The sequence below is a fragment of the Mustelus asterias genome, chromosome 2, assembly GCF_964213995.1.
Source record: "Mustelus asterias chromosome 2, sMusAst1.hap1.1, whole genome shotgun sequence".
Taxonomy (NCBI): Eukaryota; Metazoa; Chordata; class Chondrichthyes; order Carcharhiniformes; family Triakidae; genus Mustelus; species Mustelus asterias.
This window is the reverse complement of record NC_135802.1, coordinates 150,167,447-150,183,618: the sequence shown is the minus strand read 5'-3', so window position 1 is coordinate 150,183,618 and position 16,172 is coordinate 150,167,447. Positions and strand designations below refer to the sequence as shown.

The 16,172-nt window shown below is 42.3% G+C and overlaps 1 protein-coding gene across 10 annotated transcripts in view; it reads right to left on the bottom strand.

The window, feature by feature from the left end:
- Positions 1-16,172, bottom strand: part of fhod3b (formin homology 2 domain containing 3b) — a 601,875-nt gene that overhangs the window by 404,918 nt on the left and 180,785 nt on the right. The window lies entirely within an intron of this gene.

The following is a 16,172-nucleotide window of genomic DNA, read 5'->3' as shown; positions in this document are numbered from 1 at the left end:
CGTAGCCCAGTCCATCATGCAAACCAGCCTCCCATCCATTGACTCCGTCTACAGTTATCGCTGCCTTGGAAAAGCAGTCAGCATAATCAAGGACCTCACACACCCTGGATATATGCTCTTCCATCGGGAAAAAGGTACAAAAATCTGAGATCACGTACAACCGACTCAAGAACAGCTCCTTCCCTGCTGTCATCAGACTTTTGAATGGACCTACCTCGCATTAAACTGATCTTTCTCTGCAGCCGAGCTACAACTGTAACACTAGCTTCTGCACCGTCTCCTTTTCTTCTCCTCTATGTGCTCTGATGAACGGTACGTTTTGTCTGTATAGCGTGCAAGAAACAATAGGTGGGATTTTACAGCCTTGCTTGTCCTGAAACTGTAAAATCCCACCCAAGGTCAATTGGCCTTTCCATTGTCCGTCCCTCACCCGCTCCAATTCCTATGGTGGGCAGGGCGGTAAAATTCCAGCCAATACTTTTCACCGTATACCAATACACATGACAATAATAAATCAAATCAAACAATTCTGCACACGTTGATCACACAGCCTCACCAGTCATCTTCATTTCCTGAATACAGAAAGGACATCTCGCAACACTCACCCACATCCATTTTCTTTAAGAGTGCCAATATTGCTAAAATTGAAGCGGATTGCTACAGAAAGGACAATTGATTAAACCATAACGTAACATCCTCTAATCTCAACTCTTTTGCTGTTATATTATGGGGGATATTCCACTGACATTCTATGAATGCTGAGTGAGGAATTGAAAATTGATTAATATCTGTAGCAATGAATTTAGCAAAAGCTTGTTCAGCATTTAAACAGGGGATGTAAACACAATGTGGCTCGTTATTTCCAGCTGATTTATCCAGACCAAATATGCATCAAGTGCCCGAACAAACCACAGCATCCAACTCTTTTAATTGTAAAGGTAAATTAATTTGCCTTGCATATTTTAATAAGGGTTCCTCCAGCATCCCTTCACAATGCACATCACTGACTAAACACAAGAATAACTCATACAAGGCAAGCTCACTGGCGAAAATGTTTATAAGAATTTAAATCATAGAAATCAGAAATCATAGCAATCATGGAAATCATACAGTACAGAAAGAGGCCCTTCGGCCCATCGGGTCTGCTCCGACCACATTCCCACCCAGGCCCTACCCCCATATCCCTACGTATTTACCCACTAATCCCTCTAACCTACACATCTCAGGACACTAAGGGCAATTTTAGCATGGCCAATCAACCTGACCCGCACATCTTTGGACTGTGGGAGGAAACCGGAGCACCCGGAGGAAACCCACGCAGACACGAGGAGAATGTGCAAACTCCAGACAGACAGTGACCCAAGCCAGGAATCGAACCCAGGTCCCTGGAGCTGTGAAGCAGCAGTGCTAACCACTGTGCTACCATGCCGCCCAGGCATAATTAAGCAGGCTTTTCTTGATGTTTATGCCCAGTGTGGTTTGCCTGCCTACTGTACGACATGTATGACCAATTCTGTACTCATTCAGCACCCACACAGGTGCACTTTCCTGCAAGGATCACCGGATAGTGATTGTGATTGGGAAGGCTAGCTAGATTTTCCCCACTTTTTCGGAGGAGAAATGTGAAAGCCAATTGGGTCGTCCAAACTTCAACTCCAAGTAGCTCCAGTTGCAGCGTGATGGGATGGGATGGGATGGCCCTCACGGAGATGTGGAATAAAAAGTAAAGAATAGAAATGACAAATTTGTCATGTAAAAGTACATTGTAGTTGTACATGACAAGTGTTTGTAACAAGAGTGCTTACAGCAATCCAGGCTGCTGTGCAGCTGTTTGACTGTTGATTCAGAAGCACAACTCAACCCAATTCTACTGCCTGTTAAGTACTTGCCAGTTGATTCTCTTGTGCACTTACGAGGGGGAGTATCCAAAGGGCTGATCTTACAATACATCAAGCTGAATGTGACACAGTCTGTAGCATTGAGAGATTTTCCTTCACCGTAGCTATGAAATATACGTCTGAAGGGAACTGTTCATCAGTCACTGGCCTACCGGAAGAAGCTCGCTCAAGTTAAAGGTTCAGGCCTCAGGGACTTCTGCTAAGTGGACCTTTTTTCTGGGACTGAACAAACAGATGTGCCACCACAATGCTTTGCATTAATCATTTGCTCCTAGTGGACTTCCTTTCTCAAGCTGTAAAGATAGCTTATGGAATTCTCTCACCTTCCTGGCATTCTGCCCAGGGGCAAAGTTTTTCCAAAAGATATACTGTGCAAAAGTGGATTAACCATTTTATTCGGGGTGAGGAATTACCCTGTAACAAGATGTCCAAATGTCCAGCTGTTCTAGTCACCACTGCCTGATCATGAAGGTCATGTGGAAGCAACAACACAAAAATAAGACTCTGGACCCAAATTCTAGACAAGTATGTCTTGATTCAACTTGCTGAATGTGGCCCCCAATTTAGCAACATTAAGCTTTGGAAAAAGGCTGTGGGATCCCTGTGCAGAAGAGACATAAATGACCACAAGCGCACCAGTCTGGCCACTAGATGGTCATATATTCCAACAGTGATAACTAGCTGCAGTGCATTACACCAGTAGAATAATCACGCTTTCACAAGTGATTCATTACTTCAAAACTTGGAGAGATTTTGACACGGTCACTTGATGTATGAATTCAAGTAGCGGCTCAGGGAATTAGTCCCATTTTAATCGCTTGCTCTTCTCTACTCCCCAGTCCCAAATCCCATCTGGAATTGCCTCACCTCAAACTGAAGAACAGGTCACCAGACATCAGTGGTCCCAATTTTAACAAGTGGTAAAAATAGAGATAAATACGTTGGATGGAATTGCCATTATAGAAACAAGGTTGCAAGGTGACAAAGGCTGGGAAATAAATATTTCAATGCACCTAACAGGGGAAGAAAAATGGGAAAGAGGAGCAGGCCAGATTATAAATGATGACATAAAAATAATAGCAAGAAAGGATCTTGGCTCAGAAAGCCAGAAAGTCAAATCAACATGGATGGAAGGTCAGAAAACCCTGTGGGCACAGTTTATAGGCTCCCGAAGAATAGTTATAATACGGGATAGAGCAGTAAGCAAGAAATCATTGGGGCTTTTGACAGAGTTAATGCACTAATGATGGGTACTTGATTCAGGGCAATTTCTTAGAACAAGTAGATTCTGGGAACGGTGAATGGGTTATTTTAAACCTGACATTGGGAAAGTGCTAGAATCCAACATTAAGCAGGGCATTTAAAAATCATAATACAATCACACAGAGCAAACCTGGCTTTGTGACAGCGAAAATAGTGTTTGACAAATTTACTATAGTTCTTTGAGGATGTAAATGGTTAGGTAGATAAAGGGGAATCAGTGGATGTAATCGATGTGGATTTCCAAAAGGCATTCAATAAGGTGCCAGATGAAAGGTTAGTATGCCATGATAAGGACTTATGGAGTTGCATTAATATGTTAAGATTGATGGAGAATTGGTTAACATGCAGGAATATGGGAGAAGGGATGAACGGGAAAATTTCAAGCTTGCGGCATGTGACGAGGAGTGCCCAAGAGATCAGTGCTAGGGCCTCAGCTATTTACAATCTAGATTAATGATTTAGGCAAAGAGACGAGGAGAAATATGTCTCGGTTTACTGATGATACAAAGCTGGGTGGGAATGCAGGTTGTGAGGACACAAAGGTTGCAAAGAGATATAGACAGGTTAAACACTGCAGTCCACATGCTGTGGGTTAAACCACAATGCCGTTAGGGAGGGAATTCCAGGATTTTGACCCAGCGACTGCGAAGGAACGGTGATTTATTTCCAAGTCAAGATAATGAGTAGCTTGGAGGGGAACTTGCAGGTTGTGGTGTTCCCATGTATCTGCTGCCTTTGCCCTTCTAGATGGGAGTGGTCGTGGGTTTGGAAGGTGCTGTCTAAGGATGTTTGGTGAATTGCTGCAGTGCATCTTGTAGATAGTGCACACTGCTGCTATTAAGCGTTGGTGGTGGAGGGATTGGATGTGGTGCCAATCAAGCAGGCTGCACTGTCCTGGACGGTGTCAAGCTTCTTGTGTGTTGTTAGAGCTGCACTCAACCAAGCAAGGAAGGAGTAAATTGGACTTATGCTCTCTGGAGAATTTAAAGAACGAGAGATTATCTCATTAAAACATACAAGATTTCAAAAGAGTTCGACAGGGTAGACTTTGAGATTGGTTCTTGTCACTAGTGACCTTAGAAACTGGGGAAGTCACATGAAGTGGGATTAATCATTCAGAACTGACATGAAGATAGATTGTGAAATTTTGGAATTCTGAGGGTTATGGGTTATCCGTCATCGAGTATATTCAAAGCTGAGAGACAGATCTTTGGTCTGTCCAGTAATGAAGGGAAATAGAGAACTGACAGGATGATGATTAGCCACAATTGTATTAAATGGTGGAGCAGACTGGAAGGGTTGTGTGGTCTATTGTTATTTCTAGTATCCTCATGCAAATAAAACCAACTGCAGAAAAATGAATTCCAATTGAAGCAAAGCATGTTAAACCAGCTATTTCTCTTGGGGATGAAGAATGCTTTTGTCCATTTAATTACCAAAAAATATTTAAACTTGGGGGATTTCTCTTAGATACATCTTATTGCAGTGGTTTACACTGTCATGGTACAAAGGCAATTAATGTATACCTTGTAACCCCCGAAGACTAAAGATGAACTCTTCCGTTCTATATCATTGCTCAGGGTGACAGTGTGAACCTTGGATACCACCTGATTTCAAGTAAAGTATTATTTGCATTTCACGATTCATGCTTAAAGATAGATACTTAGATGGAAAATTTTAAAAATGTTTTGAACAATACAAATTTGAATCTTTTCACTAAATTGTGCCACTGAATATGCGTGCGTGTTACACTAAACATTGCCATTACACTCATGCCCATGTTGTGGCTCGAGTGTTTCATATTATCAAGCATCTAGTGTCACAAATAAGCTTACATTAACACTGCAATGAAGTTACTGTGAAAATCCCCGAGTCGCCACACTCCGGCGCCGTACACAGAGGGAGAATTTAGCATGGCCAATGCACCTAACCAGCACGTCTTTCAGACTGTGGGAAGAAATTAGAGCACCTGGAGGAAACCCACTCAGACATGGAGAGCACTGTTTGAAGTTAGCTCTTTCTCTGGAGACTGCTGTATGGGAGTCAGAAGGCAGGTGTCTTTCTATACCTGTCCAAAGGGCTTAAAGCCTGCCCTGTTTTTGTGCTAACTGATTCTGAAGAAGGATTTGTGTCTGTGGGGATATTGCTTAAATTGGAACTATAGAGATGGTTAGTTGTAAGAATTATACTTTATCATGTTTAAGTATCTCAATTGGTAAATTAATGCTAATTCTTTTTGTGATACTCAGTAAATGGTTTATGATACAAGTAAAATGCTATAAGGTCCCAATGTTTCACACTATCAGGCAACACTCGGAACTCCACCAAAAGGGTCCAACAAACATCAAAATGCCAGATGACACCGAGCAAACTCAACCACGCAAGAGTCAGATTATAATACAAATAATAACCCAGAACTGGAAAGTGAAAACGAAAGATGATTTTAAAATCAAGTCTTCACACATTGCATTCCATCAGTCAGCGTGGTATTGGAATAGGCATTTGAATAGTTTTACCATTTAATAACTATTAACTATAACTGTATACACAGAAATACATCAGCAGCAGAGCCAGAAATACTGTAAAGTTTGCTTAATGAGTGTTGGCAGAATACTGTCACAAGCTATTTGACACTAGATCAGATGCAAGGTATGGATGGCATGCATTCCATTCAGATGAATGTTTTATTAAAGAAATAACTGACCACATAAACAATCATTTGACCTGACCAGAGACATTTACTGGACAGATCATGGAAAATAAACATAATTGCCTCTTTGAAGATTAGTATTCTCACAAGACAAAGAGGATTCTTTGAGTTTAGTGGCATTTTAGCACAACAAAGCTTGTTATTACTAATGTAGCAGGAGTGGGGGGAGGGAGGGAGGGGGGGGGGTGGGTTCGGACATGAACAAGGTGAGGGACATCGACCCCTTTAAGAATTGGTCTCATTATGCAGGGACCTGGTTGGAGTCAATTTGATATTGGGCATCACTGGGCAAAAAGGTTAATTTGCAACGTCACAACAGTTACTTGTGCAGATGCAAGCAAACAGTAAAATTGAATTGAACAGAGTTAACTCAGTCTTGTTGCAAGTGCAAATGTTCTGCAAGCAGTCAAAAGGGAAGCAAGTTGTTGCCTGTGGCTCACATCACTGAGTCTGTGACTCATGTCACTGTGGCCTCCTGGGACTAGTTCCAATTGCTTACAAGAGTTGGAGACAGATTTCACATAATTCTCTTTTTAAAAAACTTAATTGGCCTGGGGTTTTACTCAAACCTTTCTTTTCGCCTTTTCCAGGCGATTACAAGGCGGTCGGTCAGTCAGTGGTGGTGAGCACTGGGGGCCATGATGTGCACAGTGCAACATGAGACACTCACAAAACAAGTGACAGGAAGAGAACACTGATATCGGGATTTTCCAGCCGCGCTTGCCTCAAAACAGGTGGTCAATGGATCTTTATGTGCTACACTCCGCCCGCTAAAATACCCGTGGCGGGCAGGATGGGAAAATTCCACAGTGAATGCTTGTTTATGCACCCATTACCTTTCTCTCAGGAAACCCAACTTACTGTTCAGACAGACCATTGAAGCTTGTGCTATTCTGTTGAGCATGGACTCGGAAAATGGCTGTAATTTCTATTAAAACAACAACTGCAATCGAAACAAGAAAAAACAACCAAAAATGGTGATCCTTATAGAATGCAAATTTTATTTATTCATTTTGGATGAGTATATGAGAATTACAGTTGGAAATCAAAGGGGGTGTTTTTTTAAGAAAACTTGCATGTATATAAGGTGCGTTGATGTGGTGAAACATCCCAGAGCTTCTCAGATGCAGATCTGAGCAGGAGGGAGGACAGAATCGAGGGAAACGAGTGAAACATTTGCAAGAAAGATACTAAGCCCTTCTTTAAATACAGGATTTCTAGTTATCCTTTCCCCAAATATTTTCAAAGCCCATACATTGAACCAAGTTACATAAAGCTATCCACGTGTAGAAACAGGCCTAGCATATAAATTTGGTCATGAGTTTGACCCTGTGATTCGTTCATAGTCACAACATATGGAAGTCTAATTGCCAATTACTTACTCCCTTGTTGAAAAGGCAGATTTACATCTGATGGGCTCAATGATATTTGAGGAAGAATGCTACTTCCTTGAAATCTGCGTCAGCTTCCATCATCAAAGAAAACTCAACTCCAGGTCTTCTTCCATGACAAAGTCTTTGTTTAGGATTCAAGCTCCAAAGGAGCATCTTAATTGCTGCTTTCTTGACTCTAAAGTTTGTGGGGTGCCATTACCAAGCAAAAACTCAAACAGTGATGAGGAACCTCCAGTGATGAGAGGGCCACACGAGAGGTCCTCCTTCATCTCAGTGCGCCGCAAGCTTGAAATCAGACTTGTTCACTAATCATGACCCTTGGATAAGTTTGAACACACACCAAATACTTCATAACATAAGATAGAAAATGCTCAATCATTCATATATTAATAGAATGTTATCAACCTCAAATCATAGAATCCCTACAGTGTAGAAGGTGGCCATTTGGCCCATGGAACCTGAACAGACTCTACCCCTGTAGCCCCACGTATTTACCCTGCTAGTCCCCCTGACACTAAGGGGCAAGTTAGCATGGCTAATCAATGTAACCCGCACATCTTTATACTGTGTGAGGAAACTGGAGCACCTGGCAGAAACCTATGCAGACATAGGAAGAACATGCAATCAGAATCAGAATTGCCCTTCAAAAAAATGACTAATCAGATTAAAGCAGAGTATCATGATAGATAGCTCAGAACACGGCTGAGGAGGTAGGTTTCATGGGGACTTTTTAAAATGGGAGAAGCGATACACAGTAATAATGTATGTTTAGGAAGAGAATTTGACTGTCAGGCAGGATAGTTCAATGCCCCACCAATGGTAGAGTGTGGTGGACAGGGGAGAAGGTGCAAAGGGGGATGGTCAACAAAGGAGGTTGCAGTGAGGCTATTTTCGCCAAAGGACAAAAATTTGAGAGTTGGGCTATGGAGACCTCCAGAGACGAGAACAAGGATAGGATTGATAGGTGATGGGTTGGATACGGATTTGAAAGCGAGGAGGGGTTTGGAAATGGAAGCAAAGGGGAATGATCCATGTATTACCAGCCTACACAGATACGTTAACCTCTTAGTTATAGGTAATTTCACAGAGGGGCAAAGGAACAGGGGTAAGAGTGGGGAAGCTTGGAAGCAGACTGGGGGGGGGCGGAAGTAACCACGTAGTCATGGGAGGACAAGGCATTGCCATAGATATGCTAGCCATGTTGGGACAGAACTGGAACTGTGCCAGGGTCATGTTAATGTCATATGATGGTATGCAGTGAAGCAAAAAAAAGGATTTGTTCTGCATCAATGCTCAAGAATAGGTAGATAATTAATGAAGGAAAGGGGAAATAAAGAGACGTATAGAAATAAATTCAACACACAAGATTAGAACTGATCATGTGGGGCATAGATATCATCGAATGGCCATGCCAAACAACCCCTCGTTCAAATTTCAATGCAATTTTATGCAATGGCAAATTGATTTTTGTTTAGGATCTAAGAAAATCCTAATGACCCGCATGCCATTTTTTTAATAAAGCGAACACGTCAGCCGCAAGTAATGCTTTTATGCAAACAGTTCAGTCTGTAAGCAGCAAAAGATCTGCCAAACATTTATTCATAAGGACTTCAACTGCAGTGAGGTCTTCCAGCTATAATAAGGACTTCAGATTTGTTTATCCTGACTCGGTCTGAATTCTGGCCTTCTCCTGACTGCCAAATATCGCTCATCTATCCTCCAATGGCTCTTTGACTCAGTAACCTTCAATATTCCAGACGGACAGCTTAGCTCCAGTATGTTTCAACTTGTCTCAAACAAAAAGGTTATCCCGTGCAAGCCAAACACTCCCAGACAAAATTATTAACATCAGGAACTGCCATATGGCATGGTTCCAAAGTCTTTAGACTTGGCTCTGAATAATCTAAGCGGTTAGTGCTTTAAAGATGGAATTAAAAACTGTAAGAGTTGCACAGTGCATCCAGCTATTCACACTACCATATTTAAAGTGATAAGAGTTGAAAGGAGGAAGAGGCAACATCAATTCTCCATTGCACAGGAGTGTACCAGCATAATATTGGATTTGACTTATTATTGTCACACGTATTAGCATACAATGAAAAGTATTGCTTCTTGCGCGCTATACAGACTGAGCATACCGTTCATAGGGAAGGAAATGAGAGAGTGCAGAATGTAGTGTTAGAGTCATAGCTAGGGTGTAGAGAAAGATCAACTTAATGTGAGGTAGGTCCATTCAAAAGTCTGATGGCAGCAGGGAAGAAGCTGTTCTTGAGTCAGTTGGTACGTGACCTCAGACTTTTGTATCATTTTCCCAATGGAAGGAAGTGGAAGAGGAAACGTCCAGGGTGCGTGGCGTCCTTAATTATGCTGGCTGCTTTTCCGAGTCAGTGGGAAGTGTAGACAGAGGCAATGGATGGGAGGCTGGTTTGCGTGATGGATTGGATTGTATTCACGACTGGGGAAGGAATAAGGAATAGCACAAATGTTCTGGGAATCCTGATTTTGTCTCAACTTTGCTCATATAGGCACGTGTTGCAACACTGGCACGAGAACCCGATATGTTAGCTATCTTTGGTCTTTGGAATGAAGGTTAGATTTAATATAAATCTCGAGAACTTTAGGAGACCGAATATAAAAATTGGACTTTATATTGCTGTCAAAAGATGAGGATATAGATTATATTCTGGACATACATTCCATATGTAGTAGCTCAGTAATATAATAATCTCAATCTTCATATATCTATATGGCAGGAAAGATCAAGAGGAAACCATTTGACAAGGATGACAAGTTACAATTGCGGGACAAATTGCTTAAATGTTATTTATTGTAAATGTTAATTTAAGGTGATCATCTTGCTTCCTCGTGTCTATAGCACAAAGCAATTGGCTTCTGTCAAAAAGAGAAGATCAATATAAAGAGGAGGAGTGACACAGTGGTTAGCCCTGCGGCCTCACAGCACCAGGGACCCAGGTTCATTTCCAGCCTTGGGTGACTGTCCGTGTGGAGTTTGCATGTTCTCCCGTGTCTGCATGGATTTCCTCTGGGTGCTCCAGTTTCCTCCCACAGTCCAAAGATGTGCGCGTTGCTGGATTGGTCATGTTAAATTGCCCCTTAAGAGGATTAGTAGGGTAAATACGTGGGGTTGTGGGATAGGTTATGAGTAAGACACTCTGATGGAGAGTCAATGCAGGCTTGATGGGCAGAATGGCCTCCTCCTGCACAGTAAAGATTCTATTCTTAGTGTGGCCAAGAGGGAAGTAATATCGCCTGTGCTAAGTGACAGGCTCCAAGCGATAGTTTATGCAGCAAACTAAATTTCTTGCTCTTCACCCCACCTATAGCACTGCAACATCTGTCCCCACTCTCAGCCCAGTGCCACACCTTGGCACCCTTCTCCACTACCAGCACCATATCATTTTGAAAAATCAGCCCCAGGATGCCAGGCCTGCAAAACTCTCACATTGGCAGAGTTGGGTGGGTGGTAGGAGGAGAGAGACACAATCACAGAGCATGTCTAATGATGCAAGGCAGTCAGTGGCATAACTGGATTGTGTGTGTGTGGTACAAGGGAATCAGGCACGGCAAGGGTTAAAGTGGGATTGGGAAGTAGTACAGCCCACAAAGTGATGTAAAGATACACATGACCTGAGATTAGGGTCATTTGTGGACTGCAGAGAGACATGTGTAGAGGCTAGCATGGAGTTAACTCATCGGTTGGGCTATACCTATATAGGAGGAAGTCAGTGGTGTACTGGCATTATCACTGGAATAGTAATCCAGAGTAATGCTCTGGAAGCCAGGTTTGAATCCCACCATAGCAGATGGTGAAATTTGAATTCAATAAAAATATCTGGAATTAAAAGTCTAATGATGTTCATGAAACCATTGTTGATTGTTGTAAAAACCCATCTGGTTCACTAATGTCCTTTAGGGAAGGAAATCTGCTGTCCTTAACTGGTCTGGCCATGTGACTCCAGAGCCACAGCAATGTGGGTGACTCCCAAATGCCCCCTGAATTGAAGGGCAGTTAGGTATGGGCAATAAATACTGGGCCCAACCAGCAACACCCACATCCTGTAAATATGACCAAAAAAAGTACTATATGTATATAGTTATGTGTTATGGATATATATTGTTCAACCAAAGACTCAGACCTCAGAGCTACTGAACATACAAAAGTGAGCAATAGTGTGACAGCCAGCGGTGACCATGATTTGTTGTGTCCAACTGTATTATGTGGTCAGTGGGTTGAGCAAGCGGAAATGTGCAAGTCAATCGTGGAGAAATCTCTGCTAACACTTGTGTAGTCGAAGGATGTCAGACTGTCATCCAAAGGGAGGCACAAAGGCAGATCTTCTCTCCTCATCTCTGTAGCCCAAGGGAGCTCAAGCGGACTGGAAGCACTCTCAGTCACCCCTGCAGAGGTCAGCAACTCAACTCAGACCTGGTAGGAATCTGGATCCTTGCTGTAAAAGTATCACAATGTGCAGGTCTGTCACACATCGAGTAGTTAGAAGTTTGAAACAGAGCTGGAGTGTCTGCGAAAGAGTCAGCAAACTAGAGGAATATTATCAATGTTGGCCGAGAGCCATGTTAAGGACTCAACTGATACTGGCTCACAGAAACACAATGTCCTGCTTTGTCTTTTCAAAGAAGATTTAATGTAGTCTTCGCCAATGCATTTGAATAGAGATGCAGACTGTTCATAATTAGCACAACTTTTCACCTTTTTTACAATCTTACCTACTGAACACACATTAAAATTAAACCTCGATACATAGAAAATCATACTTGAAATTTTCAACTCAGTAACAGGGAACTCAAAAAGATAAAATCAGAAAGAGAGCATCTAAGAATATGTTGTCAGTGTGTATTGTATGACATCCTGGAGATAAGTGTCCAAGAATAGATTTCTACTTCGCCAGCTTGGCAACAATGAATGAGTAATTCATCTGGCACCTTTCCCTTCAGCTTACAATTTCATAGTATCCACAGCAGGAGGATATAACCAAGAAGGTGGTGATCAGTCACTGTGCGAGCTGCTACTGACGGATTTAAGTGGTCGGTGAAATGCACCATCTGATGAAGATAGAGGCCTCAATTTCTCTTCAATGCAGTATACATAAATCACATTAATACCAAGAAAGCTATCTGCGTAAAATTGTTGCTGAAGGCTTTTCGGATCGTTACATGGGGTGGGGGGGTGGGATGGTGAAGAAGTGCACTCATCACTATGCGCCACTAGACAAAAAGAAACTTGACCAAAAATAAAATAATGCACTTGCTATTTCACCAAGTATAAATAACCAGAACAGTTCTTCCCATTAAAGCTTTTGGATCAAAGCTACAATGAGTATGATCGTTGGGCGATAAGGAAAGGGCAGGGCAAGGGAAAACTACCAGAGTTGTTCTCGCAGAATTAGCACATACAAAACAGGCTGAGTGGTCATCCCCTATGCTGTAACCACCTTCGAATTTTATGACTCCATGCCAGGTGGACCTGTTGAATGATGCAGGTGAATCAACTGGCAGAAGTTTAACAGAGCCCAGAAATGAATAAAATAGTATTGCACAGTGTGTGCTGTGGGATACAGTGAAAATAAGTTACTAAGGGGTGATTTGGAATGGAGGAGAGAGGGTAAATCTGATCAAGGCAAACCTTGCTCACTGCTGTACAAGTTCATTAATGCACAACGCAACAAATCCACATTCCTCATGGCTCCCCATCAAGCTCATTCTCCCAGGGGGTTGGGGGGGGGGGGCGTTTATGGTGATCTCATGCCTTGCATGATGTAGTTCTTTCCCTTGCTTCCCAAGACTGGCTACGGTCACATTACTCCAGAACCTGGAATTTTGAATGACACTAGTTGCTATCCAACCTCCTTCAAGTAGGAGAAATCACAGTGGACAGATCAGCGGTAATTCTCCCTGTAAAACCCCTCCACATAGCTGACAGCAACCATGGGAAATCTTTCTTGGAGAGCACTACAGCACCACTGTAACAAAGGTCAGCTAAGCTTCAGGCCTAGCAGCAGATGTGCTTTCTGTACTTTACTTAAGTTTCCACAGAACCCCTGCAATGTTTCAGTGATAGATTTACACCAAGAATTAAATAGCTGGGACATAGTTACATAAGGAAACGCTTCCCATTTGCAATGACAGAGCATTCAGTCTGATAGATTCATATTCCCAGTGCAAGGGAACCAGTGACTTGATGCAAGCGAATATATTCAGACACTAACACATACTCGCTGAGCCAAGCTTTAAGTTCTTAATGCAAGCATGCACCAATTGAGGCCAAGTCAGCATCTGCTCTATGTGCCTTCTGGGTGGGGCCACACAGTAAATGGCTTCATTATCTTGCTTAATTGGATGGTGTTCAAGTTGCTGATCTGTACTGTACGATAATATTGCAAAAATAGTACAAGTTTTTGCGAAATTTAAAGTGGTTCATCATGTTTGTATTTGGTAACATCAATCCTAGGGGCATCTGAGAATTCTAAATCGTAAATGTAAATTCCATTATCATACCCAATTAGTCAAGATTTAACTGTGGTATTAGATGAGCTCTGACAAGTGTAACCAAGGAACAAGTCCCGAAATGTTATCCTCCACCTGGCTAAGAGAGAGTTTATATGACACTTGCGCGCTTCTCAGCTATAAATAATTTCATAAGCTACAAATATAAAGTTTGTGATTCATAATTGTAGCAATTCTGACCACATGCTCATTGTCACATATTATATTCTTCCAATAGATCTCCAGTGGCTTTTTTTTTGTAAACCTGATTAAGAACAAAGAAAATTACAGCTCAGGAACAGGCCCATCGGCCCTCCAAGCCTGCACTGACCATGCTGCCCGACTGAATTAAAAACCCCCTACCCTTCCGGGGATCACATCCCTATTCCCATCCTATTCATGTATTTGTCAAGACGCCCCTTAGAAGTCCCTATCGTATCTGCTTCCACGATCTCCCCCGGCAGCGAGTTCCAAGCACCCACCACCCTAGTGTAAAAAAATTTGCCTCGTACATCTCCTTTAAACCTTGCCCCTCACACCTTAAACCGATGCCCCCTAGTAATTGACTCTTCCACCCTGGGAAGAAGCTTCAAAGGTTCCCTTGGGAGTGTGAATCCATCAGACTGAATGTTCTGTCACTGCAAATGGGAAGCGTTTCCCTACATAACTATGTCCTGGCTACTCTTTCATGAGATGTGGGTGTCGCTGGCAAGGTCAGCATTTGTTGTCCATCCCCAATTAGCCCTGGAACGAGTGGCTTACTAGGTCATTTCAGATGGCAGTCAAGAGTCAACTACATTGGTGTGTGTCTGGAGTTATACATGGCAATTTCCTTCCTTAAAGGGCATTAGTGAACTAGATTTTTTTTTACAACAAATCAGTGATAAAGCTTACAATTCCAAATTTCATAACTGAATTTAAATTCCACCAGCTGCCGTGGTGGGATTTGAGCCCATGTTCCCAGAGTATTAACCTGGGCTTCCAGGTTACTGACTAGTCCTTACTATACCACCAGCTCTCCTAGTGTGTTCATGAAGAGTTGGAGGATAGATTGTTACACAATCGGGATGCTAGCAAATTGTTTAAGGAATATGTAAATAAATGGGTTGTCTGGTAATACAAAACTCAAGTACTGATGAAAAAAAGAGACAAGCTGTTGAAACTTAACACAAGATAAAACAGTGGTGATTGATTGACAAGTGGATTCTGATTGGTAGGCGTGTTGCCATGGAGAATGCAGCAGAGAGCAGCTTGGTAGTTAACTGTTCTTTGCTGCATTTTTCATGGCAACCCTTCTACCAATCGGAGTCCACTTGCTGACCAATCAGCACTCTCTTCTCACACAATATAAACTGTTCCCATGACTGTTGGTATATCTTGTAAGCAATCCTGATGAATGCAAGATGAAAAGCTTCGATAGCATGTCTCTTTTTTCAGCAATAATCAATAGCATATTTCCAGAAATAGTTACTATGCACAGACTTTACCCTCCACTAGTCTCAGAAATTAGGCAGAGAATTATAGCTCCATATTCTGCAGTAACTGGGCAAGACAGGTGGCATCGAGTTAAAATGTGGCTTTAGTGCGACTTTTACTGGCTTCTCAGCCTCACCCCATGATGTCACTGTTCACTTGCTTCTTTTCTTGATTGGGGGGGTTGTGGCGGCAGGGGAGGCGGCATGGAGGCACGGTGAATAGCACTGCACCAGGGACCCAGGTTCGATTCCCAGCTTGGGTCACCGTCTGTGCGTAGTCTGCATGTTCTCCCCTTGTCTGCCTCCAGGTGTTCCGGTTTCCTCCCACAGTACGAAAGATGTGCTGGTTAGGTGCATTGGCCAAGCTAAATTCTCCCACAGTGCACCCGGACAGGAGTGTGGCAACTTGGGGATTTTCACAGTAACTTCATTGCAGTGTTAACGTAAGCCTACTTGTAACATTCATAAATAAACTTTAATTTTTAACATTTTACATTTCTAATGTCAGAAGATCTCTCTTGGCATTATGAAAGCGATTCGAAGAATAGAAAATTTGCACTATATACAAAATTTGTAATAGGTTTATACACATGCATACCAGCACTACAATACTTCTACTTTAACCTTGTGTCATGCAGCTTTACATCACAATTCAGAAGATATCCATTCAAAATGCACTATTTCCAATGCTTCTATGCTGTATTTATAGGTGTACACCATTCCACATTTTATTGTGGACACAACTTATACTCATTTCAAGACAAATTCATTCAGTGACAAGCAACCTAGGCCGGTGAGTGGGCCGCATGAGTGACTCTCCTTCATCTAAGTGGGCCACAAGATTGAAATCAGGCTTGTCCACCAACAATGACCCTTGAATAAGATTAAATATATGCCAAATATTTCATAG